Consider the following 24,298-nt stretch of genomic DNA (forward strand, 5'->3'; position numbering starts at 1 on the left):
ATGAATCATTCACTATGACAGTAAAACAGTTCTGTGTGTTATGAAAAAACAAAAAAGAAACTATCAATTAAAATTGCTCTTTAATCAATAAATATTAATGTTTGATGAGTCAAATACCTATAGAAATTCAACTACAAAATTAAATTTAATAATTAATGCATAGGAATGATTGCCCAAACATGTACATGAAAAATTTTTTATCAAGGATAAGATTAGACTTAAAAAATAAAAGAAAAAAAAGGCAACAAAGGAATAAGAGCTTATAGCAATCAAATAAAAGACAAAAGATCTTAAACCAGAAAAACTTGATGAATTTCTCTCATATTCAACCACACAAACACCTTTAAAAAACCAAACAGAAATTCTAAAAGGAGAGTCGTAAAACTAAATGTAATGATTGTTCAATAAACATTTCTCTCAATGCTTTTGAAAAATAACAACATAGTCTCACAAGACTAAACACTGTTTCAAACAACATTTCCCAAAATCATAATGCAAGCATTATAAGCACCAATGTTAAAAAATACTTTGTAAGTATTTTTATAATAATAGAAAAATTATAGTTTCCATGGATAAAAAAGGAGCAAAAGTGCTAATTTCATAATAAACTATATTTTTCAACAAAACAAAATAAAAATAAACTCATTACAGAAAAATAAAAATTTCTATTTAGAAGAATAAACTTTAAATGAATATATATAAATGCTGACTAAAAACTCCAAAATTTCATATTTAAAAATCAAAAGGAATCATAGAAATAAGTGAAAAACATTCTAACAAAAGTGACAGCAATAGTGAAAATCAAACTTCTCCAAACACTAAAAGCACATATGCTTCAAATGCAATAAATTATAAGATTAAATAACTAAATCAAATTTTTCAAAAAAAAAATAAATAAATAAATAAATAAATAAAGTTTCATATAATAGGTTCAAAAAAAGAAACTGAGAGAACAGATGAGGGGGGGGGGGGAATATAAAACAATTTCTTTTTTTTTTTTTTTTGCATATATAATTCCTCTCTTCTTAATTCACTAATAGTATAACATCATTAATATATGAAAATAAAGAGAACAGAAGGGAGAAAATTATAAACAGATTACAAGCAACAATTATAACTGGATATACAAACACTTACCTTGATGTCATGACAGCTAAGTATATATAATATAAAGTAAAATATAACACACATATATATCTTTTTTAATATTTCATTTTTCACAATTAAATAAGACATTACTTTTAAATGAAATTTTACTTTAAAAATTCAGGTTTCTTCATACGTTTAAAATTCAATTATAATCTCCTGTTCTTATACTGTAAAAAATTTCCTGTATATTTCAATTTCATTTAATCAATCTTACAAATCCATATAATTAAAGTGTTTAATTTTGAAAATAATCTTTATTTAACTAAATAAAATACAAGACATTGGCTCAAATTTGAAATAAAACAAAATAAATTCTGCAAAAAATGAAGAAAATCATTCTTTTTAAAAAGAAACAAAAATTTATTTAAACTTTATTTCCACTTGAAGTTAACTTCAAACCTGAAAAATAAATAAGAATGAATACAATTAAATGTTATGAAGATAGATATAACAACAATTATAATAAAATTGAATTAATGGGATTAAAGAAGAAAATTATATAATATAAAGAGCAATTAAAAAAAAAGAGAAACAGGAAATAAATCCAATTATTATAATGACTAAACTATTTTTTAATTTAAAATTCAACATTATAAAAAATTACAATCAAAAAAGATTTCAGAAATATAGAGAACTTTAAATAAAACAACCACAGAACAGCTTGAAAGGAGATGGGCAGTAAGGACACAGATCACTGTATAAAAAAACATTCACGTAATAAAATAAACTATCATCAATAACATAAAAACAGAATAATTATATAATGTACTGCCCACCAATGTAAAAGACAGAAACAAAATACATCACAGTAAAGATAAAAATCAAACTACAGGAATGTTATTCCAAACTATTTTTATAAGAATTCGTTTACATCATATTAAAAAGGTACTTTCAAAGGCAAATAACGCAAAGAAATTGCCATATAAAAAGACAGACACATGAACTATATCCTTTTCATTAATAAGGTCATCACATTTTACAGATATTAAATCTTTTAAAAACTTTCTAAAACAGAAAAAAATCAGAGCACATAATGCTTGGTTTTCATACTTAAAAATTTCAAATTTCAAAAAAATAAAAAATAATCGAAAGCAGAACAACATAATTGCATAACAGGTGTAAAAAGAAAATTTTGCTTCTCAAAATTAAGCCATTAAATGCTTATTACACATTTTAACAATACAATCAACTCTGGAAAAAGGGGAAAAAAATATTGCAGAAGAACAAATAAAAATGTCAATACACGTAAACAATATATATTTATATTCTGAAATCAAACAACTTTAAAGAAGAAGAAGAAGAAAAAAATAAATATATAAAAATACAATAATGGCAGACAAATATAACAAATAAAACTGTAAAATGTATAACTTTAAACTAAAATACTTTGATGCAGAAGAGTATTTCAGAATTACTATATGGAGGAAAAATTATCTATATGACAAAAGAAAAATTGTTACAAAAAATATAGAAAAATAAACAATTCATGTCAATCTATCTATCTAAAGTCTATTCAATGCATAAGCTTAAAAATTCCATTCGGTACAAAGCCACAAACACAGAATTCAAAACATTCATATAAAATGACAACATCTATAAATATAGCAATTCAGAGGGAAATGCATATCACTCCCATAAACCTCACTCGGAGATTAAAAGAAAATGCAGCAAAATGAAAAATAATTGCTGACACAAATTACTAAGAATTAATGTGATATCAAAGAGAAGGTTAACAAAACAATCAGATTCATTTCTTAGATTTCCAATATCTGAATGATTCTGACTAAAATTATAAAAACTATGAAAAATTGCAAGTCAAAAATAAATATTAAATGGGAAAATAATAAATTTAGATTTAAATAAAAAGAAAATAGCAACAATTTTATATTTATAAAAGACAACAAAATAAAAGCACAAATGTGCAAACAACAATTATGTTTTTTGCATTTAAAATAAGAATATTAATATTGGCAGACTAATGCTCAATTCAGAATAGAATAAAAAGAAAAAGAAAAGTACCATTGATCTCAGAATTTAAGAGAAACTATGTCCATTCAAATATGAAAATAAACCCTTTCATTTTTTAAGAGGAAATTATTTTTAAAAAAGAAAAAATCCTCAAAACATTCCATATTTTAAATTTTCAAATACATAATCAATGTTTTCTATTCACTAGATAGAACCAAGATAGAATTATCTTTATTAAGGTTCAAAATTATTTTTGAAAGAAATTGATATAAATGGAGCTTCTCCATAAATCACACTTAAGTTAAAGTAATTATAAGTAAATCCCATAAACCTCACAAAGAGATAAAGGGAAAATAAGAAACATCCATTTTAAAAATATTCAAATATAAAAATCAATGTCCCCATAACTATAAAAATTACAAAAGGGGGAAAAACATGTCAAAAATGACTTATTTTAATAAACTTTTTATAAATTCAATTCAGAATTAAAAAACATTCCTTTAAGGTTCAGCAATATTTAAATAATTATAAGGTGAAACAATATAATGATAGAAAAATCAAAAGGAAATATATGACAAAGCAATAACAAACATAGCTTAAAAAATTTTTTCAGTTGATATCAGTGAGATGACTGATATACTAACAATGAAAGAACTGAAAAGCATTTAATATACAAAATGAAACTGAGAAAATTTCCAATTAAGGTAATAAAAAGTAAGTTACTTGAACTTAAAATCAAACAATTAGAAATCATGTGTAGCAATTAAAACAAAGATTTAAACATAAGGGAAAATTTCAAGATTCAGTGTGTCAATATGGAATAATCAACATAAAAAAAAGAATGAATACAAATTAAAAGAAAAAAAAGTAAAGCAAAGAGGTTTAAAAATGTAAAAGCCTGGAAAACATGCTTTATGAATAAAAATAAGCATATTAATAATAATCACCAGATCACTAATGATTATTTCAAAAAAGCATAAATGCTTAGACAATACCAAGTAGCAGGACAACAAGTTTTAGGATATATAAAAGTCCCAAAGAAAAAAAAATCCCATAAATTTCATAAAGAAATAAAGGGAAATGTGAATTTTAAAGTAATTTCTAATTAGATGGATGCAAGCAAGTTATTAATGCCTTATTAAAGTTCATCAACTTATACAGAAAATTAGCAGAAAAATCAATAATAAACATAATCCATAAACACATTATTCACACTTTGAAAATCAATCCCATAAATCACAGAGATGAAGGGAAAACAAAAAACAATTCAATGTAAACTGATTCAGAATAAATTTGAATTTCAGAGAATATATTAACAGTAACTAAACTAACTAATAAATAAAAATATGAAAAAAGGTTTCATATTGTTTAAAAATTTATGCAATTCTGATTCCGAAGTGGGCTAAGTGGAAAACCACATTGATTGAAGGTTATTCAAAATAAATAATAATAATAATTAAAAAAACAATTTTAATCCAATTGATAATCAGAAAAACAGACAAATCAATGATCAAGGGACATTCATATACACACTCAAAAAAGTTCTCAAATGATATTCTGCTCACATAATAAAAGTCAATATATGCATAAACAAAATCATGGTTATAATGAAATGACCATAGAAGTAAGATACCAAAAATAATATAACAAATATAAACTCATAAGTGTAAAAAAAACCCAAAAAAATTTAAGTTCAAATACATTAATTAAAAAGATTAGAACTCTATCCAAGTCACACAACAAAAGAAATCAATTTCAAGAGCAGAAATTCTTCAAAATATGAAAAAAAAAAAAAAAAAAATTCACATCAAATATGCGAAGATAACAACACTGACAGGAGAATAATGTCATTTTTTTTTCATTCATACATTTAAAATCAGCAGATTCTTTGATCAATGTTCAATTAAAATAAGCATCATCACAAGAAAGATGACAAATCCAGCAATAGCATGAAATTTTTGTATTCAATACTAAGGATAAAATCCAATAAATCTATTTAAAGGAATTACAGGGAAAAAAAAGGAGATAAAGCTGGTAATTATATTTTCTATATTATTACTTCACCAAAACAATAACCAAGCAATTTGTAAAACAGTACTTTACAGTTAAAAAATTAATTAATAACATTAAAACCTTTAAGAGACAAAAAATACCTAACTAAACAGTCACAAAGGACAAATAAGTTGTTATGCATGGAGCAATACATTAAAACAAAGCCTAAAGAAAAAAATTAGATATTATTAGAATGATTTACTCCAAAAATAAATAAACAAACATTTCTGCCAAAATGTCTCACATCTATACAATGCACAGATATATAAATTCCTTTAGGAACAAAGCCACCTAAACGTAATTCAAAACATAACATGCAAAAGGATATCACCTTAAATAGAACAATTCAACAGGAATTGCACATCACTCCCAAAAACCTCACACAGATATTAAGGGGAAAATGAAAGATTTCAAAAATGAAACATGACTGCTGACACTGATTACTTGGAATTAATGTGATATCAAAGAGAAGGTTAACAAAAAAAAAACAATATTCATTACTTCCATTTCATATGTCTATTAATAAGAAAAAACAAATCAAAAATTGCAAGTCAAAACTGAATACAAAATAGGAAAATAGATTAAGATTTAAATAAAAAGAAAAGAGCAACTATTAAACATTTCTAAATTAGACAATGAAATGAACACACACAGATGATAACCACAATTATATTTTAGACATTTAAACAAAGCATACTATTATTGCTAAACTATTGCTCAATTCACAATAGAATAAAAAAGAAAGAATCTTGGAATTTGAAGATTTCATATAAAAGTACAAAAGTAAGTCCCATGCATGTTGGAATTTGAGATAAGAAAAAATGTTCATTCAAATATGAAAATAAATCCTTTTATTCTTTAAAAATAAATTCTTTTTAAACAAGAAATAATGTTTAAAAAAAATACAATCAATATATTGAAGTTTAAAATATCCAATGAATGTTTCCCAATTAGTAGATGGAACCAAGATATCTTCATTAAGGCTCAAAATAAATGCTCAAAGATATTCATACAAATGGAGTTTCTCTATAAATCACACTTCATTAAATAAAAGATAGGTAAATCCCATAAATCTCTAAGAGATAAAGGGAAAAAAAGACAAATTTCAACAATATTCAATTAGAAAATACAACATAATATCCTCAAAACATTATAAATAAAGAAAGGTGGGGGAGGGGGAAACAAACATGTCAACAATGACTTTCAGGTCAGAATTTAAATACATTCCTTTTAGGTTATAATAAATTCAAATTATTATTAAGTGAAGGATTCTAATGATAATAAAAGTCAACAGCAAATTCATGACCAAAGGAACATCAAACACAGCTTAACAGGATTTTCAAGTTGATATCAGAGAGTTGACTGATAAATTAAGAAAGAAAAAATTGGAAAGTATATGATGTACAAAATGAAAGTGAGAAAATTTTCAATTATGGGACATAATGGTTTGCATCTTAAAAATAAGTTAAATGAAATTTAAAAAAAAGTTAAACAAAACTTCAATGTTTGACAATTTATTAGACTTAAGGAAAATATAAGGGGAAAAAAAAAAAAAAAACACATAAGAAACACTTAAAAGTCAATAATCAAACAATAAGAAATCATTCACAGCAATTAAAATCAAATAATTAAACACAACATAAAGTTTCCAGATTCAATATGTAACTCAACACTCACACAAAATAACAAATGCATATTAAAAAAAAAAAAAAAAAAAAAAAGGCCAGTCAAGCAAAGGAATTTAAATATGTATAAAAATACAGCATAGTAATGTTCAATGAATGAAAATAAGCATAATGATAATAATCGGCAGACTACATCTTAGTTAAAAAAAGCATAAAAATTTAGAAAATACTAAAAAAACAAGACTAAAACTGTTAGTAAATATCAAAAAAGAAAACAACGAAAAAAAAATCCCATGAATTTCATTAAGAAATGAAGGGAAAAATATTAAATAATGCAAATTACAATGCAATTTCTAATTTAAAATTTTAATTACATGGATGAAACCAAGTTATGATTGCCTTTTGAAAGTCTATCCATTTCTATTGAAAACAAGCATAAAAATCGATAATCCACATAAGCACAAAATTCAAAAACAATCCCATAAATCACAGAGATTAAGGGAAAACAAAAAACAATTCAATGTATACTAACTAATAAATAAAAATATGTAAAAAGGTTTTCAAATTGTTTAAATATTTATGGAATTCTGATTCCAAAGGGAAGCTAAGTAGAAAATCTCATTCAATTAAAGTTATTCAAAATTCGTAATACAAAATTTAATATAATTGATAATAATAATAAAAACAGACAATTCATTGATCAAGGGACATTTATATATACAATCAAAGAAGTTCTCAATTGATATTCACATGAAATGATAAAAGCCGAAGTCAGATGATATGAGAAAAGTCAATATATGTATTAATACAATCAGGGTTATAATGAATAGGCCATAGAAGTAACATAAAAAAACAATATAACCCATATAAACTTGTGAGTGTAAAAAAAAAAGTTCAAATACATTATTTTAAAAAAAATTATAACTATCCAAGTCAATGAAAAAAAAATCAATCAAGAGAAGCAATTAAAAAATGAAATTTTTAAAAATATGAAAAACAATTCACATCGAATATGTCAAGATAACACAACACTGACAAAAGACTAACGTCATTTCTTTCTTTAACACATTTAAAACTCAAGATTCTTCATCAATGATCAATTCACATAAACATCATCGCAAGGAAGATGAAAATTCCAGCAATAGTATGAAATATTTGTATTCATTATTAAGTATAAAACAAATAAATCTATTTTAAGGAATGACAGGAGACAAAAAAATGGTAAATAGATTTCCTTATTTTCTTTTTAAAATTAATATTTCACCAAATCAATAAGCATGCTATTTTCAAAACAGTACTACTGAACAGTTACTGAATTAATTAATAACATGAAAACCTTTAATAACCTTAATAGGCAAAAAATACCTTACCAATAGACAAATTCATAAGATGCTGTGCATGGAACAATACATTACGACAAAGCCTAAAGAAAACTATTACGTATCATTAGAGTAAGATACACTCAAATTTAATACAAAAATCAAAAGATACAGCAAAAGCAGACTGGGTTATATAGTGAAATTTCAGGACAAAACAACATAGATTTAAAAAAAATGCTATTGCAGAAGAATAAATAACAATGTCAATGCATGAAGTCAACATATAACTAGATTCTAATATTAAATAGCCTTACAGCAAAAAAGATTATAATAATGCAAAAGAATAATAAAACTATAAAATGAATCAATTTATACTAAATTCTTTGGATGGTATTTTATAATTATTATACAAAGGAAAAAAAAATCGATATGACAAATGAAAAAATTTTACTTCAATTATAGAGATCCACAGTTTTGCTGAAACGCCTCATGTCATTCTAATGCATAGGCTGACTAATTTCTTTAGGAACAATGCCACATACACAGCATTAAAAAAATTACATGCAAAAGCATATCATCTATAAATATAAGAAAAAACAAAGAATTAAATATTACTCCCATAAACCTCAATCACTCAAGAGATTAAGGGGAAAATGAAGGGTTTCAAAAGTGAAACCAAAAACTGCTGACATTGATAACTAGGAAATACTGGAATAACAGTGAAACCAAAAACTGCTGACATTGATAACTAGGAAATACTGGAATAACAAACACAAGGTTCATAAAATGACAATATTCATTGCAAAGATTTTGAATGTCTGAATGAATTTCATAAACATGAGCAAAATCTCAAAGATTACAAGTCAAAAATAAATAAAAAGGGAAAATAATGAATTTGGATTTAAATAAAAAAAAAAGAGCAACTATTTTACATTTCAAATAGACAATAAATAAAAGCAGACATACAAAAAACTGTTTCATATTAAAAAAAAACACATTAATATTGGCAGACTGCAGCTCCAGTTCACAATAGAGTACGAAGAAAGGGGGTTTCGACAAAGAATGAAAGAAGATTCCACATTGAAAAAAGAAAGTCCCAGGAATCTCGGAATTTCAGATAAAAAAATGTTAATTCAAATATGAAAATAAAGCCTTTCACTCTTTATAAAGGAATTCATCTTAAACAAAATTTACCTTAAAAACTTTCCATATATTAAAGTTGAAAAAAGACAATGAATGTTTTCAATTCACTAGATGGAATCAAGAGATAATTATCTTTATTTAAGGTTCAAATTAATATTGAAAGAAATTCATGTAAATGGAGATTCTCCATAAATCAAACTTAAGTAAATTATAAGTAAATCCCATAAATCTCACAAGGAGATAAAGGGAAACAAGACAAATTTCTACAATATTCAATTAAAAAACACGTCTCCAAAACATTAGAATAAACGCTGGAAAAAATAAACATGGAAATTATGACTTATTATAAAGAAACCTATTATAAATTTAGTTTAGAATTTAAATGAATTCATTTTAGGTTATTGAATAATCAAATTATTAATAAGTGATTCAATCTAATGATAGTAAAAATCTACAGCAAATTCATGAGCAAAGGAATATTATACACAGCTTAAAAGATGTTTTCAGTTGATATCAGTGAGATCACTGATAAACTAACAAAGAAACAAAACTGAAAAGCATACGACAAACAAAATTAAACTGTGAAAAATGCCAATTATAGGAAATAATGGTTTACATAGTACAAATAATTTGAATGAAATTAACAAAAATAACAAAACTTAACTTCAATGTTTAACAATTTGTTATACTGAAGGATAAGATTTGGAATAAAACACAGGAATCTTAATAGTCAATAATCAAACAATTAGAAATCATGCATAGCAATTGAAATAAAAAAATTCTACACAAGAGAAACTTTCAAGACTCAATATGTGAATATAAACTAATAAAAAATTTAAAAGATGCATATTTAAATAAAATTGTAAAGCAAAGAGGTTTAAATATGCATTAAAAAGACGGAATAACAATGCTTTATGAATAAAAAAAGCATATTAATAATAATCACCAGACAATTGCTTATTTCAAAAAAGTATAAATACTAAGACTGTACTAAGAAACAGGACTACAATTTTTAAGATATATCAAAGAACGAAAGAAAAAAAATCCCATAAATTTCATAAAGAAATAAAGGGAAATGTGAATTTCAAAGAAATTTCTAATAAAATGGATGCAAACAAGTTATGAATGTCTAATTAAAGTTTATCAACTTCTATAGAAAAGAAGCAGAAAAATCGATAATCCACATAAACACACAATTCACACTTTCAAAATCAATCCCATAAAACTCACAAAGAGATCAAGGGAAAACAAAACACAATTCATTGTAAATTAATTCAGAATGAATTCGAATTTCAGGGATGTCAACAGTAACTATATAAAATAATCAACCAAAGCATGAAAAAAATATAAAAGGTTTCTAATATCTTACAAATATTTATGGAATTATGAATTGGAAGAGAAAACCACATTCAAATAAATTTCTTCAATACTCTCACACACACAAAATAATCAATTAATAATCTGATAAACAGACAAATCATTGATCAAGGGACATTTATATATACAATCAAAGAAGCTCTCAGTTGATATTCACATGATATAATAAAAGTCAGATGATATGAGAAAAAAAGTCGAAATATGCATCAATAAAAATCAAGGATATAATGAATGGGCTGTATGAGTAAGGTAACAAAATAATACAGCCAATATAAATTTGGGAGTGAAAAAAGCAAAAGCACTCTAGTCCAAATATGTAATTTCAAAAGATTAGAACTCTGTCCAGAATGAGTTTCAATAAAAATAACACTGAAAGGAAACTAATTTCAGTTTTTTCTTAAAGACATTCAAAATAAAGATTCTGGATAAATGTTCAATTGATATAAGCATCAAAAGATGAAAAATCAAGCAATAGAATAAATTATTAAGGATAAAATCCGAAAAATCTATTTAAAGGCATGACAGCAGACAAAAAAAGGTTGATAAACATGATAATTTTTTCTAATTAATACTTCATCAAAACAATAATAATGTAATTTGCAAAACAGTATTGCAGTAATTACTAGCAAGAAAGCTTTTAACAAGAAATAAATACCTTACTAAACACTTTACGGGGACAAATACGGAAGCTGTTGCATATGAAAAAATACATAACAACAAAGGTTGAAGAAAACTATTAAATATCATTAGAGTAAGACTTACTCAAATTTAATACAAAATTCAAAAGGTACAGCAAAACAGACTGGATTATAATATTATGAAATTTCAGAACTGCATAAAAATGCACTGAATAAACAGAAAAGCATTTAGGCAATCTAATACTTATGTATAAAGATACAAATATAATAAATTGAATTTTTTTTTTTTAAAAAAAAACGACATTTAGAAAATATTTTACAAACGATTTCAGTTCGTAAATGTTAAAATTTGCAGAAAATATATATAGAAACCAACTGCTTCATATTCTAAGCTCATTCAACAACAACAACAATAAAAACCCCCGAATATTTACAAATTTCAAAATACACTAACACAGAATAAAGAGAGAAAACTGACACAAACTAAGAATGCAGAAAAATAAAAAAGTGGGAAAATGCAAATAAATAACCAAGATTAAATTTCTCCTATCATTCAGATAAAAACATCTATAACAGTTCAGATGGCCTCTAAACATATTCTAAATAAAATGAAGGACTCATCCGTTTTTTTAACGCGAACAAATTTATCAAGCACACTCAAGAATCATAAATAACAAATTTGAGGTATCACACATATTCCAATTAATAAAAAAAATGACTAAAAAGGTAAAATGTTTTTAAAAAAAAGTAAATAATGAAACGACTTAACACCACAGACGAAAAAGGTTAAAATTTGTACAATTCATATGTTCTAAAAGATATAAAAAAATTTAATTACAGTTTAAAAAAATGACGAACAATACTTACCAGTTAATCTAAACGAAATCCTACAGAAAGCTTTTAATGCGAAAAATTTTTCAGTCACGATATTATACACTGTTATAAACATTAAATATACTAAATTTTTTTTCACAACCATCTACGCTAACAAATACAATATTGAAAGAAAATTCAAGTGATAATTAAAAGAATCAGGAGAGGAGAATAAAGCCTAAGCCAAGAAACAAAACAGAGAAATAGGGAGCCGGAATGCTATGCTAGAGACTTCCAAAAAGCAAGTCAATGCCGCTTGTTCCACTCTTGGACAGGAAAGAACGAAAAGAACAATATATAATAAAAGAGAAGAGGACAGGTTCTTTCTATGACAATAAGTGCGAAAGGAAATGGAAAAAATTTTAACTTCAATTTTAAACTATCATAACCTGCAAATAAATGTCTATAACGTGAAAAAGAAATTCAGGAAGAGTTAAGAGAACTAGGAGAGGAGAATAAAGCCTAAGCCAAGAAACAAAACAGAGAAATAGGGAGCCGGAATGCTATGCTAGAGACTTCCAAAAAGCAAGTCAATGCCGCTTGTTCCACTCTTGGACAGGAAAGAAAGAAAAAACAAATATTATATAATAAAAAAGAGAAGAGGACAGGTTTCTTCTTAAAGCACATAAAAGACAACATGGATTCAATAAGAATTTCACTAATTAAACGGAAAAAAAAAAAAAATAGAAAATTAAAAATAAAATAAAGGGTAGGAGAGCCTCAAAAAAAAAAAAAAAACATTAAATAATGGCGCACAGATATACCAACTACATAAGAGATATTAATAATATTAACGAATATTAACTAATTAATTATTTTAACGAATAATAATAATTACGAACGAATTAATAATATTAACGCATAACCATTCTAAATTAACGAATAAATTTAACAGAATAGTAAAATTTTCATGGATTCGCAAGGATAACAGAACATCTCACGGAACACACACAGCTATTATAGCCACCCTACACTTAACTGACAAGACAGGATCAGAAGAGAATATGAAATTCGCGCGAAAATTGTTTTTGGACACACATGCGCAATGGCTACTTTCTGCAGTTGTACAAAATATTTACCAGTAAATTTGAAGATGAAACAAATATTCAAAATACATTGGTTACATATATATGAACAAAATATAACATAAAAAAAAAATCACCAACGGATTTCTGAATGTTTGCGAAAACAGAGAGTCATAAATAACCAAAAGATCATAACCACAACTCATTCCTCCTCCCTCCCTCCCTTTTATGAAGCTAGCATACAACATCATGAAATGCAATCCCTTCCGTTCAAGGACTTTGGGGGAAAGGAGTAATGAAATACAGCGGATGAAGTATTCACTCATCATAAAACATTTCTCCCGCCCGCGAAAAGTTTGAAAAGGTGTTCATAAACAGATAAATCAGTCATTATTCTTTATGCGGATCAGATGAATCCGATGTAACTACGTAACGATAATAGCCGAAGCATCGCATTTGTGTATCTAATACTAATTTAAACTTAAAACAAAAAAGGAACTTACAAAGAAGGCGGCAGATCATTTTAACACCCTGCAGGGGAATGAATTTACAAATGCAAAGAAACAAATGCACGAAATTTGATACTTTTCTTCATCTTTTTCAAGATGACAATGGATTCTAACTATCTCCTAGAAGTCTACAATAATCTGAATCTAAACACTTTTTGCTGGAGCATTAAGTTAATGAACATAATGAAAGTAACAGAATTAACATAATTCAGGAGCTACTATGCAAAATGCATGTCCTTCCAGATGCATTGGTTTGCCGAGGAGGGTAGAATAGAGGGAGGAGGTGAGATAAGAAGGACGTAAATATTTCCCATAAAAACTTAATAAGTGACAAAAAAAAAAAAAAATATAAGTAAAGATTGATTTGTGGAATACAAACGATGCAGGCTATAAACGGAGAAGAAAATAAGAAATATCAAAACTCGTTGACTTATAAATAGGATTATACCTTGATTTTATATATGAAGAATCAGCAGCCCCTTTTGCAAATTATGCTCATTTCAACTCACCAAAAATTAATTCCATGGAATGAAATGACAAAGTGAATGATGAGACTAAAATCAATTGATTTTCGCGGACGAAAACAAAATATTTTAATGGCCAAAAATTCGAAATCAAATAGTATTTCACATAAAAAAAAGAAAGAGGTAGAAGATGAAATACAGTACGAACTCTTAACCTAAAATGCAATTTTGGGAGAAATTCATAAATATATTTATTCATAATTGCGCATGAAAATACTACATCTCAAAAACGCAAATAGCTAAAAAACGGAAATTCAAGTTATGGTTTTATAAAAAAACTTTTGAGTCCCCCCCCTCCCCCTAAGTATACAAAAAAAAAAAAAAAAAAACATGCCCAGTAAACAATTAAGACATTTTAATTTTCAGTTAAATGGTGTTCCATAAAAGCCGGTCATCTTCACTGTATTAGATATTAAACCTCCAGCTGCGTTATCACGCGATTTCAGTGAGTTGGCAATCAGTCCATTTTCTATTGCATCTCCTATTTTTCGTAATTTTGCGTGTTTATTTTTACGATCACAGATTTTTATTAAATCAATATTATTATCGTATAACATACAGTATCAGTTCACTTTGCTTGAAAAATATTTCAACATTTGCAAACATCGCATCTAAATAGTTATTTAAGAAAATGACGCAGTCTGATGATTAATAATTTCTGAAAGAAAATATAAATTTAAAAATGCGTTGATAAAACTATACTTTCATTGTATAAATAAAAACACATTAATTCCAAAACAAAAAATTATAAGCGGACAGACCGATTCGATTTCATATTCCACCAACATCACATTATTGAGTGCGGAAAACAAGAGGATTTCACCCTTCTCCTCATTGAGGCAGGAGTGAAAAGATTCAATTCTCTACTCGCAGAACACACTCAGAAGAACAATCAGGGCAGATGCACTGCACCCGCTTCTGCAACCTGAAGAGCCCATGTCCAACAAAAAAATGGTAACCTGCGACTTATCTTCTCCTCCCCTCTACTCCTTTTATCATTTTATTTAAAACACAAATGTATAGAACAAGGAATTAACGTCGCTAGAGTGTGCTTTCATTTGACCCTGCAATCTGAATTCTACTTCGAAAAAGATAATGCTATTGCGAGAGGATGCGGCAAACACGGAGTCGTAAACCTTGCCATATGGTCAGTAACTATCTAACTGATTCGTTTCGGCGGTAACTGAAAACCTTATACGACAATTCCCTCAACCATTTCCGAATGATTGTGGTGAATTATTATCCATAATGAGAAAAGTTTTAAGGACAATATAATACAAAAATAATTTAGAAGCACGCATAAACGAAGAAAGTGTTAAAATTTTTTATTTTCGAAATTGTAATGCATTGGACCACAAGTACTGCGAAAGTTATACTTCTGCACTATAAAATCATTCATGAATCATTCAAATATCATGAAAGTAACACATCAAAATAGACACATCTTTCAACAAATTTAAATTTTGCAGTTTTGATTAATTTTATTCATAAACAAATATTTTAAAACCCATAAAGAGTTTTTTTTTCATTCACTTCAACCGCTATGGAAGGAGATGGTTGATTCTGGTGATAATACTATGAAGCTTTAATCTACATTGTCCTGATAACAATTCAGAATATCTATTAAAAACATTTCTCTTTTGATTACATCTCTACAGCCATCAAAAATTGATAATACGCATGACAGAGAAAAAAATGACCTGATAAAGGAATTATTATATTTTTTTATCTTATGGATCAAAATTCTGTATAAAAATTTATTAAATCAATGACAGTAAACAACAATAAAGTTACTGAAAATAAAGGCAAGTTGGTATTTTGGGGTAGATGCAGTAAAGAGTCAAGTGATGAGAAATCCCAATTACATAAAACCATCATACTCCCCCCCCCCCCGCCCGTTGAAAAACAATAATAAAAATAACAGCAAAAAAAGTTCAAATTTTTAACTTTTCAGTAATTAACTCCAAGCACTTTCAAATAATTAACATTAGAAAATTTTTCCTACAGATAAATATCAAAAGTAGTTTCAAAATTTTTAGCTTTGGAAGGAACATTTAATATTCAAAGAAATCCACAATGCTTACAGAGTCAGAAAAAAAATTCATTATGGACTTGCATCTAAGAAATAGAAAAGGGGGGGGGAAAGCATGCATTTAGATATTGCAACTTGATAATGCAGAAAACACATGTAAACTACATTTTAATAAAAAAAATGGATATATGTCAAACAATGAGGAAAAGTTATAAATAATGTCTGCACAATAAAGTTGCTAAACTATTTGATATAATATTAACTCACTGTTATAAAAAGTGAGTTCATTTATTACTGTCATTTCAAATTAGAATGTTATTTGATTTGCACTTTCATTCATAATATTTTAAATTAGACTCTCAATTTAAACTCACAATGACTTCAAATTCAATGCAAATTATTGACAAGAAGCACTACATAAAATAATAAATCACTAGTAAACACAGTATAAATAAAACAAGTTTCAGCCGTCACCTCTTTCCCATTCTCAAATGATTTCAACTGTATTTGCATTTTGTAAACAAATTTAAAATGAAGTTTTTTTTGGCATTAAAAAATTTGTAACTAACAATATCTGTTCCATATATTTGATATTTCAATGACATTATCTAAAATTTTTCTTTGTCATTTTCAGTAACTTATACTAAATTAATGTTAAATTAAATAACTATGAAATAAATATAAATTACTAATATAGTTACAGATTAACTTTATAAAACAGGGGATTGAGGGAGTTGTGCATTAATAACATCTATCCTTTTCACAAATCCACAATGCCATAAAAAGGTAAACATTGCCAGTATGAAAACACAAACAGATGGCATATAATTAAAGTTACATCTAAAATATTATCTCATTATAATTATATTTCAATACACATGATTTTGGAGCAATTGAAGGTATCATAAACAATGAAAAATATTCACTAAAGTAAAAAGATTAAAGAACACTATTAATACATGTATAGCTTATTTTAATTTTATATATTCAGTGCAAACAGAAGGTGAACGTTGCTAAATATTTAAAAAATATTAATTAACACTTTCTAACTTACACTTTTTCACATTCTTAGGTTAAGGCATTCAACTGCTTTATATTGAAATACTATATATGCATTTTAAAAAAAGTTATGACTGAAGAAATTAACTTCAGTCCCAGTCATTATGCCACAGACTTCAGTTAAAAATGAAAAACAATGGGTTAGGATTTATTATTCAAATACTAAAAGGTAAACAATATAAATTTTTAATAATAAAAAGGATAGAACTAATTTAGCATAATGTATACAAAAAATAAAAAAATATAGAAATATTTTAAAATTTTTAAAATATATACCCACATTAAAGGCAGTAATCTCACAAACAACTATCAACAAAACATTAGTAAAAATATAATGAAAAAGGAGAAACAAATTAAATAGAAGGAAGATGGAGGTAACTAACTTGGGAGAACTTTAGATAAATTCAGAAAGAGAAGGCAATTCAAAGCATTTCCAAGATAAAATTTAATAAACAATCTAACATTAGTTAAAATACTGTAAACTAAATAAGATGAACAAAACTTGTTAAAGGTAAGGCTATATGAATTGCAAAAATTTATGATCAAAATTACAATACAATTACTATCAAAATTACAATTTCTGATTGGTCAGTCTCATAAGATGAATATGGGAGATAAGAGAAAGACAAATTTAAAAGTGCTAAATTTTTATAAGATATTCCAATGAAAATGTATAAACAATACAAGAGAACAAAAAATAAGGAATACAAACTGATAGAATCAATGGAATATGAATTAGAAAAGAGTGAAAGGAAAATGCCTTCTAAAGGTTCCAAAATGACATTAGAGGAAAAAAAAAAGGGTTATTCAAGAAGCTCTGCTGAATATAAATGTATCAATTATTAAAGCATACTTTCAGCTAACAAATGACAATTAGATGAAAGTCACAAAAAAAGGTTTACAAAACAATATGTTAAAAAAAAATTGTAAATGACTATTCAGAAGTTTACATACTAAGTAATAAGTGCATTGGAAGAACTAGAAGTTGTTTTTATTACATATCCGATAAAATGAACTTTAAAAAAAAATGGAGGGGGAATTTTTCAAATGATAAACTTGATTTGGAAAGCTATATGCACAAATTTAAAGAATTTTCAAGAAATGGTGTGGGAAGATGAGGAATCATTAACATCTGGCGATATCATAATGATAGATGGATTTGAACTAAGTCAAAATATTCACTACGAACCGAACCAACATCTATTGTTAAATGAAGTTGTGAATCAGTTTCTATAAGCATAATATCAATGTCATAAGTATTTTCATTTCGGTAATAGATATGAAACAAATTAGCTGCTAGAGAATCCTAGTGTAGAATAAATATATAAACAGTACGTTTAAAAAAATCTTCACTGAAAAATTTAAATAATTTTATTGAAAAAAATAATGCTACCATTACTTTTTTTACCAGATATAACTAATGATATAATGATGCAGTTTGATTAAGTCATTTTTAAAGAAATTTACAGTTTTATTAAATATTAGAAGAGTAAAACAAATTTTATTTGAAGTGAAACAATGTTTTTTAAAAACCTTTTGTGCCATATTATAGTATAATTTTTTAAATTTTTTTTTAAAAAAGTACTTCAATACAAGCAACAAGAAAAATGAAGAAAATGTATAGAGTGATGTCATTGCCATAAAAATTTTTCTTTGGACATAGTTAAAAATAAAGCATTCAAAAAATTAAACAACCAATATTTAACGCATCAAATTCCGAATAATGCATTAAGGGTAACATAAATAATATGCCATGAATAGAAAATTAGACCAATTTTACATGCAGCAATTTCAGAAATAATGAAGATACAGAAAAAAAAATTGAACTTAAAAAGAATCTCAGTGAATTAATTCTCATGGAAAAAGATTTTTTTTTTGTTTTTGTTTTATGACATATTTTATTTTTATTTCAAAAGAAGGTCATCCATACTTATGCTGTTGAAAAAGAAAGTAAACAATTTGAATTCAAATGTTGGTGATAAAATAAATGCATCAAGCAAATCGAAAAATTTTTTGACAATCCACCATTGCATAAAGATAAAAATTATAACTAACTAATTATCATATTTGCTAAGTGTTGTAACAAACTATTATAAAGTTGGAAACATTAACTTAAATAAAAAATAATAAGAACATTTTAATTGGAAAATTCAGATGCAACCTCTAATGCAATTAATTATCAATGGAGCTTTTGCATAAAAATATAAAGAAAATGAACAAAACAAAGAAAAATTACAATGTGTAAAGTTAGTAGGAGATGTGTAATACATTTAAAAATGAACATCAGGCCAGATTTGGCTTACATCATAGTTATGTTTTTTCAGCATTTGCAGAATACCTTTAATGAATGAAAGACCAAAGAAATGAATTCACTTCAATACATACTTGGGTCCACTATAAATATTTCATGAAAAAAAAAAAAAAAAACCATTCTGGAATGATAGTGATGCTGATTTTCATGCTAATCAGAAGACAGATAGATACAGTGACATTGTAGGGTCATGAGACTTTCATGGTCCCCTTAAAATTTGTAATTTATTACAGCTTGCAGTAGAAATAAATATGTTTAGTGAATTTTACAGGCAAATAAAAATGTAGATAAAAGTTTTCAAAGCAATCAAAATGCCATTTTAGAAGAATGAAGTATTATATTTGATACAATAGAAATCACAAAGAATATAAAGACAAACATAATCAAATACAATTTTACCGAGGTCAAGTTTCCAAAGAGCAATCTAATCATAACAAGATATTAAATGTCTGAAATAACTGTCCATTTACTAGCAAATTACTAATATTAAAGAAATACAATAATATATTCAAAAAATGAGGATAGTACTTTCTTTTTGGAGGGGAAAAGACGGTAAATATAGTTATAGGGTAATGAAAAATGCAGAATGTTCATATCTTTATCCATCAACTTTTACAGCAATCTAAACCCTTCAGTTTCATAAGCTATGCAGTTTAATTTTTTTTTTTTGATACTGTGTTAGGTATGGCATTTTCCTCAAATTCATATGTCATTTTTCAAGTAACAGTATAAACATGTAACTTTTAGATTTCATCTATTAGAGAAAAAATACAACATTTTATTTTCAAAATTAATAATGTTAGATATCATTACTGTTGAGAATTTTAAAAAAGCAATTTAAAAAAATACCCAACATCAAATTTTAGAATATTACAATTATTTAACAAATTTAATACTACAAACAAAAACTGATGTACATTTTGGTGTCACAAATTACAAAATTTTAGGTTTCCACTACAGATACTAAAAGAACTCATAAGTTGTTTCATACAAGCAATTAACTTTCAGTTCACTGTCAGTAAAGGAAGTGTGAAAATAATAATTATGGATAAAATAATGAATGAAATTTTTTAAACAAAAGCAAATAAATGTGCCATCTAATCATTTCTACATGCTATTTTCTAAATTCAGCTAGTCATATGAAGAGTTTCCAAAAATAAAAATTGCTAAAACAAGACAACAACAACAACAACAACAACAAAAAGACTTTTAAAATAATATCAAATGCAAGAAAAGTAATTTCTTAAAATATGATGATGCAAAAAACAGTTTCTCAAAGACAAAACATTTCATACAAATAATCAAAATCCTAACCTAATTAAATAAAAAAAACTTAGAAAAATACCAAAATAAAAGAGACTTGGTAAATAATTCTTATAGAGAACTACATAATTGTTCCATATGTATAATAATAGCTCAAGACTAGATAAATGTTTTGGGTCAATCGTTTCTGAAAATTTCAACTAGTTCAACTCACTGGTAACATTTAAAACAAGTTTGCTGTTTGAAAGAAACTACTGATAATTAAATAGTATTAAAGATAAAGATAAGCATTACTATATTTATGAAAGAATTGCTCCTGGATATGATGATAATGATAGGAGGAGACTGCAATATACGAAGGATAACTATGTTTGCCTTTTTTAATGTAACAATTTGGTTTTATAAATTAATTATAAAATTAAAAGTTTAAAAATATTTCCTTACCACAGAAGACAAGTATTATTTTTGGATTTTATTCATCTACTTTAATACTTTTTATTTACTTTATTAAAAAGTATGTTTTATTGACAAATCAAGAAAATAGTACAGTTTGAACTTTCTGAAACACTGAACATCATTACAATACCAATACTTAAGCCATGAAAACCTAGAGATTAAATATATCCAATTTTAGGGAAGTATAAAACAATTGTGACATTTAATGTAAATCTTATTCACAATGAATGCTGATTTTTTATAAATATGTATTAGTATGTGATAGGAATTATATTTCAACTTCAACACAATCCATTTTTGACTTTTAAAAAAAATCAATTCAATGATTGCATGGTTTAATAGTAATAAGCGATTTCATCATTTCACAATAACAAAAAATTTTAATATTTCATGGAATTTTAACCCTTATTCCCCCCCTCCTCAAGTATGCATCTTTAATGTATTAATCTATGGTACAGTATTGAATCACAATTTGAATGTAACACATGTGTTATAATTAATTAAACAATAATTAATTTTAACTCTCAGAAAATAATTCATTTTAATTATTTTATAACTCATTACAGATAACATATGTATAAAAAATTTAGCTAAATCATTTAACTATTTATATTTAATTTGAAGTCATTAATAAGTAGAATAATACTTTAAAGCTTTTTTTTAATTAATAGAATATATATGCAAATGGAATAATACTTTGAGGTACCATAAGAAAAAAATATTGTTAATTATTGTAACTATCTTTATATTAAAGATTATTTTTAATGCCTTTCATGCTCAACGATAATTTTAATGCACATTTATAAAACTGCTTTATTACTCTTATGTCTTCCACAATGCTTGTCCTGGTTATCAATTTATACCAATATGAAATTTAGCTATAATTAATAAGTAATAATAGTATTGCATAAAATAATCACAAAAAGAAATAGTATTAAACATTTTTAAAGCAATCAAACAAATTCAAATTGAATATTATCAATGGAGATGGTGATAGCTATGTTCTCTTTCAAAAGTAACATTATAAGAAAAATTACTATTTTCTGAATAATTAAATCACTATAACCTATGAATAATACAGAAATGCACACATTGAAAGAATACAGATCAACCCATGAATAGCATTTATAGAACTTTCATTAGCTCAGAACAATTATATAATGTTTTTATGTTGTAATTACTAAAGATAAATAAAACAATTTCAGCTGTCTGAAATCAGTCACATTGGGAAATCAGAAGTAAGAGAGTTAACTATCAGAGTTAAAATATTATTCAAGGGGCAAAAAATGAATTATAAAAGAATTATATATAAAAAAAGATAATACTAGTTCATATTACAAACAATTAATATTTTCTATTTTTAATTAAATAAATTACCTTTAAGAGTAGTTTTACTTTATGCAGAAAATCCATACAAAGGGAAACAACATTTAGATTCAACACAGTTATTATCCTCATTGTAAAAGCAAATCTATTAAGAAAGAACAAAATATTAATAAAAGAAATAAGACATGACAAAAATCAAGAAATATACATATTACCTTAATAGAACTGAAAGTGACTTTTTGGAAATTCTAATAAATTTAAATTCAAGCAAGATTCTAATTTCGTTCTTAAATCAGTTTCCTTAAGAAACCAGTATAGAAACGAAGTTCAAACTTACTTCATTGTTTCATCAAATAGTATTTACAAATACTGTCAATAAGATTATTATTTCTCAGACACATTTTTTAAGACCCTTTTTTTAAAACTTAATTCAACTGAACATTTAAGCTTTGAAAAAGTAATCAGTGATTTCATAGTTGATAGATGCTAGCTTTTTCAATGTAAGAGCCATTTCAATTAAAAGAGTCTTCAGTGTCTTTTCAACTTTTTGGATTGAATTCTAATTATATGTGTCATGCAACATTTGTTTATATGAATTATTTGATGGACTTTGATAAATTCTAAATTATTCTTTCTATTAGTTGTGCCTTTTATAACAACTTATATTCATTGCTTCAAAAGGAAAAAAACATTTATAAATATCAAATTTTCTTTTTCATTAAATTGTTAATTTAGATTAAGTACTTTCTATCGAATGATAAAATAATGCAAGTACTGTAAAACATGTCAGATTTAATTCTTAAAAACATTATTATGCTTCAAATATATTTTTTTAACTGAAGAAGTGGATGTACTCATCATCTGTAATTTTAGTACAGACACGTTAATGCCCAAGGTTATATTCCTATTGAGAAGCCAATTTAAGGTAGAAGACATGAACACAAGAGGAAAGAAAAGCTACATGGGAAAGTTTGCACCTTGCTCAATGTATATTCAAAGCAGCCTATTGACAATGAAAGAAAATTAAATTAAATCAATCAATAAAAAAATAGCTGTAATTTGTTATAAAAACGTATAAGATTGAAGAAGATTAACCTTTTTATTTTGTTTAGGAATGCAAAATTAGTCATAAAATAAATGAATATTAACATCCTTATAAGTTGTTCTTACATGATTTGATTATTTTATCCTAAAAATTCTCATTGTATTAACTGATTATTTACATATTATATTATATAGATTAGTTAAATTAATATATAAATTTTGTGAATGCATTAAAAATATTTAAAAATTGCAATTATGATCATCCAACATATAACTGCAATTAATACTTAATTCAATAATTTCTTATTTCATATAACAAAATTGAGACAATTTATACAAAGTAAACATTCATCTTCCTCAATTAGTAATTTTATATAAGTTGTGCTTTTGATACATTTTGTATTCTTAAAAGTAACATAAATTAATTTTATACTTACTAGTAAAAATATTATTATATGCTAAAAATAAAATATAAGTTTATCAAAATTTGAATATAAGAAAGCATGCAACTCTTAGTAATTCTAAATGCAAAATTAACATAAAATCACGTTAGCTACGGTTATATGCATAAAGATTTTCATAATCAGAAGAAATGTTGACAAGTA

General features: G+C 25.6%; 1 long non-coding RNA gene across 5 annotated transcripts in view; it reads right to left on the reverse strand.

The window, feature by feature from the left end:
- Positions 1-1,435: 1,435 nt before the first annotated feature.
- LOC129964133 (uncharacterized) overlaps positions 1,436-24,298 on the reverse strand; it is a 41,997-nt gene continuing 19,134 nt past the window's right edge. For all 5 annotated transcript variants that reach the window (XR_008784073.1, XR_008784076.1, XR_008784072.1 and 2 more), the window contains 2 exons: positions 22,701-22,794; positions 1,436-1,548 (listed from right to left, as the gene is read on the reverse strand). This is a non-coding gene — a long non-coding RNA (uncharacterized LOC129964133). The remainder of the gene's footprint in view (positions 1,549-22,700; positions 22,795-24,298) is intronic.

The sequence above is a fragment of the Argiope bruennichi genome, chromosome 3 (genome assembly GCF_947563725.1).
Source record: "Argiope bruennichi chromosome 3, qqArgBrue1.1, whole genome shotgun sequence".
Taxonomy (NCBI): domain Eukaryota; kingdom Metazoa; phylum Arthropoda; class Arachnida; order Araneae; family Araneidae; genus Argiope; species Argiope bruennichi.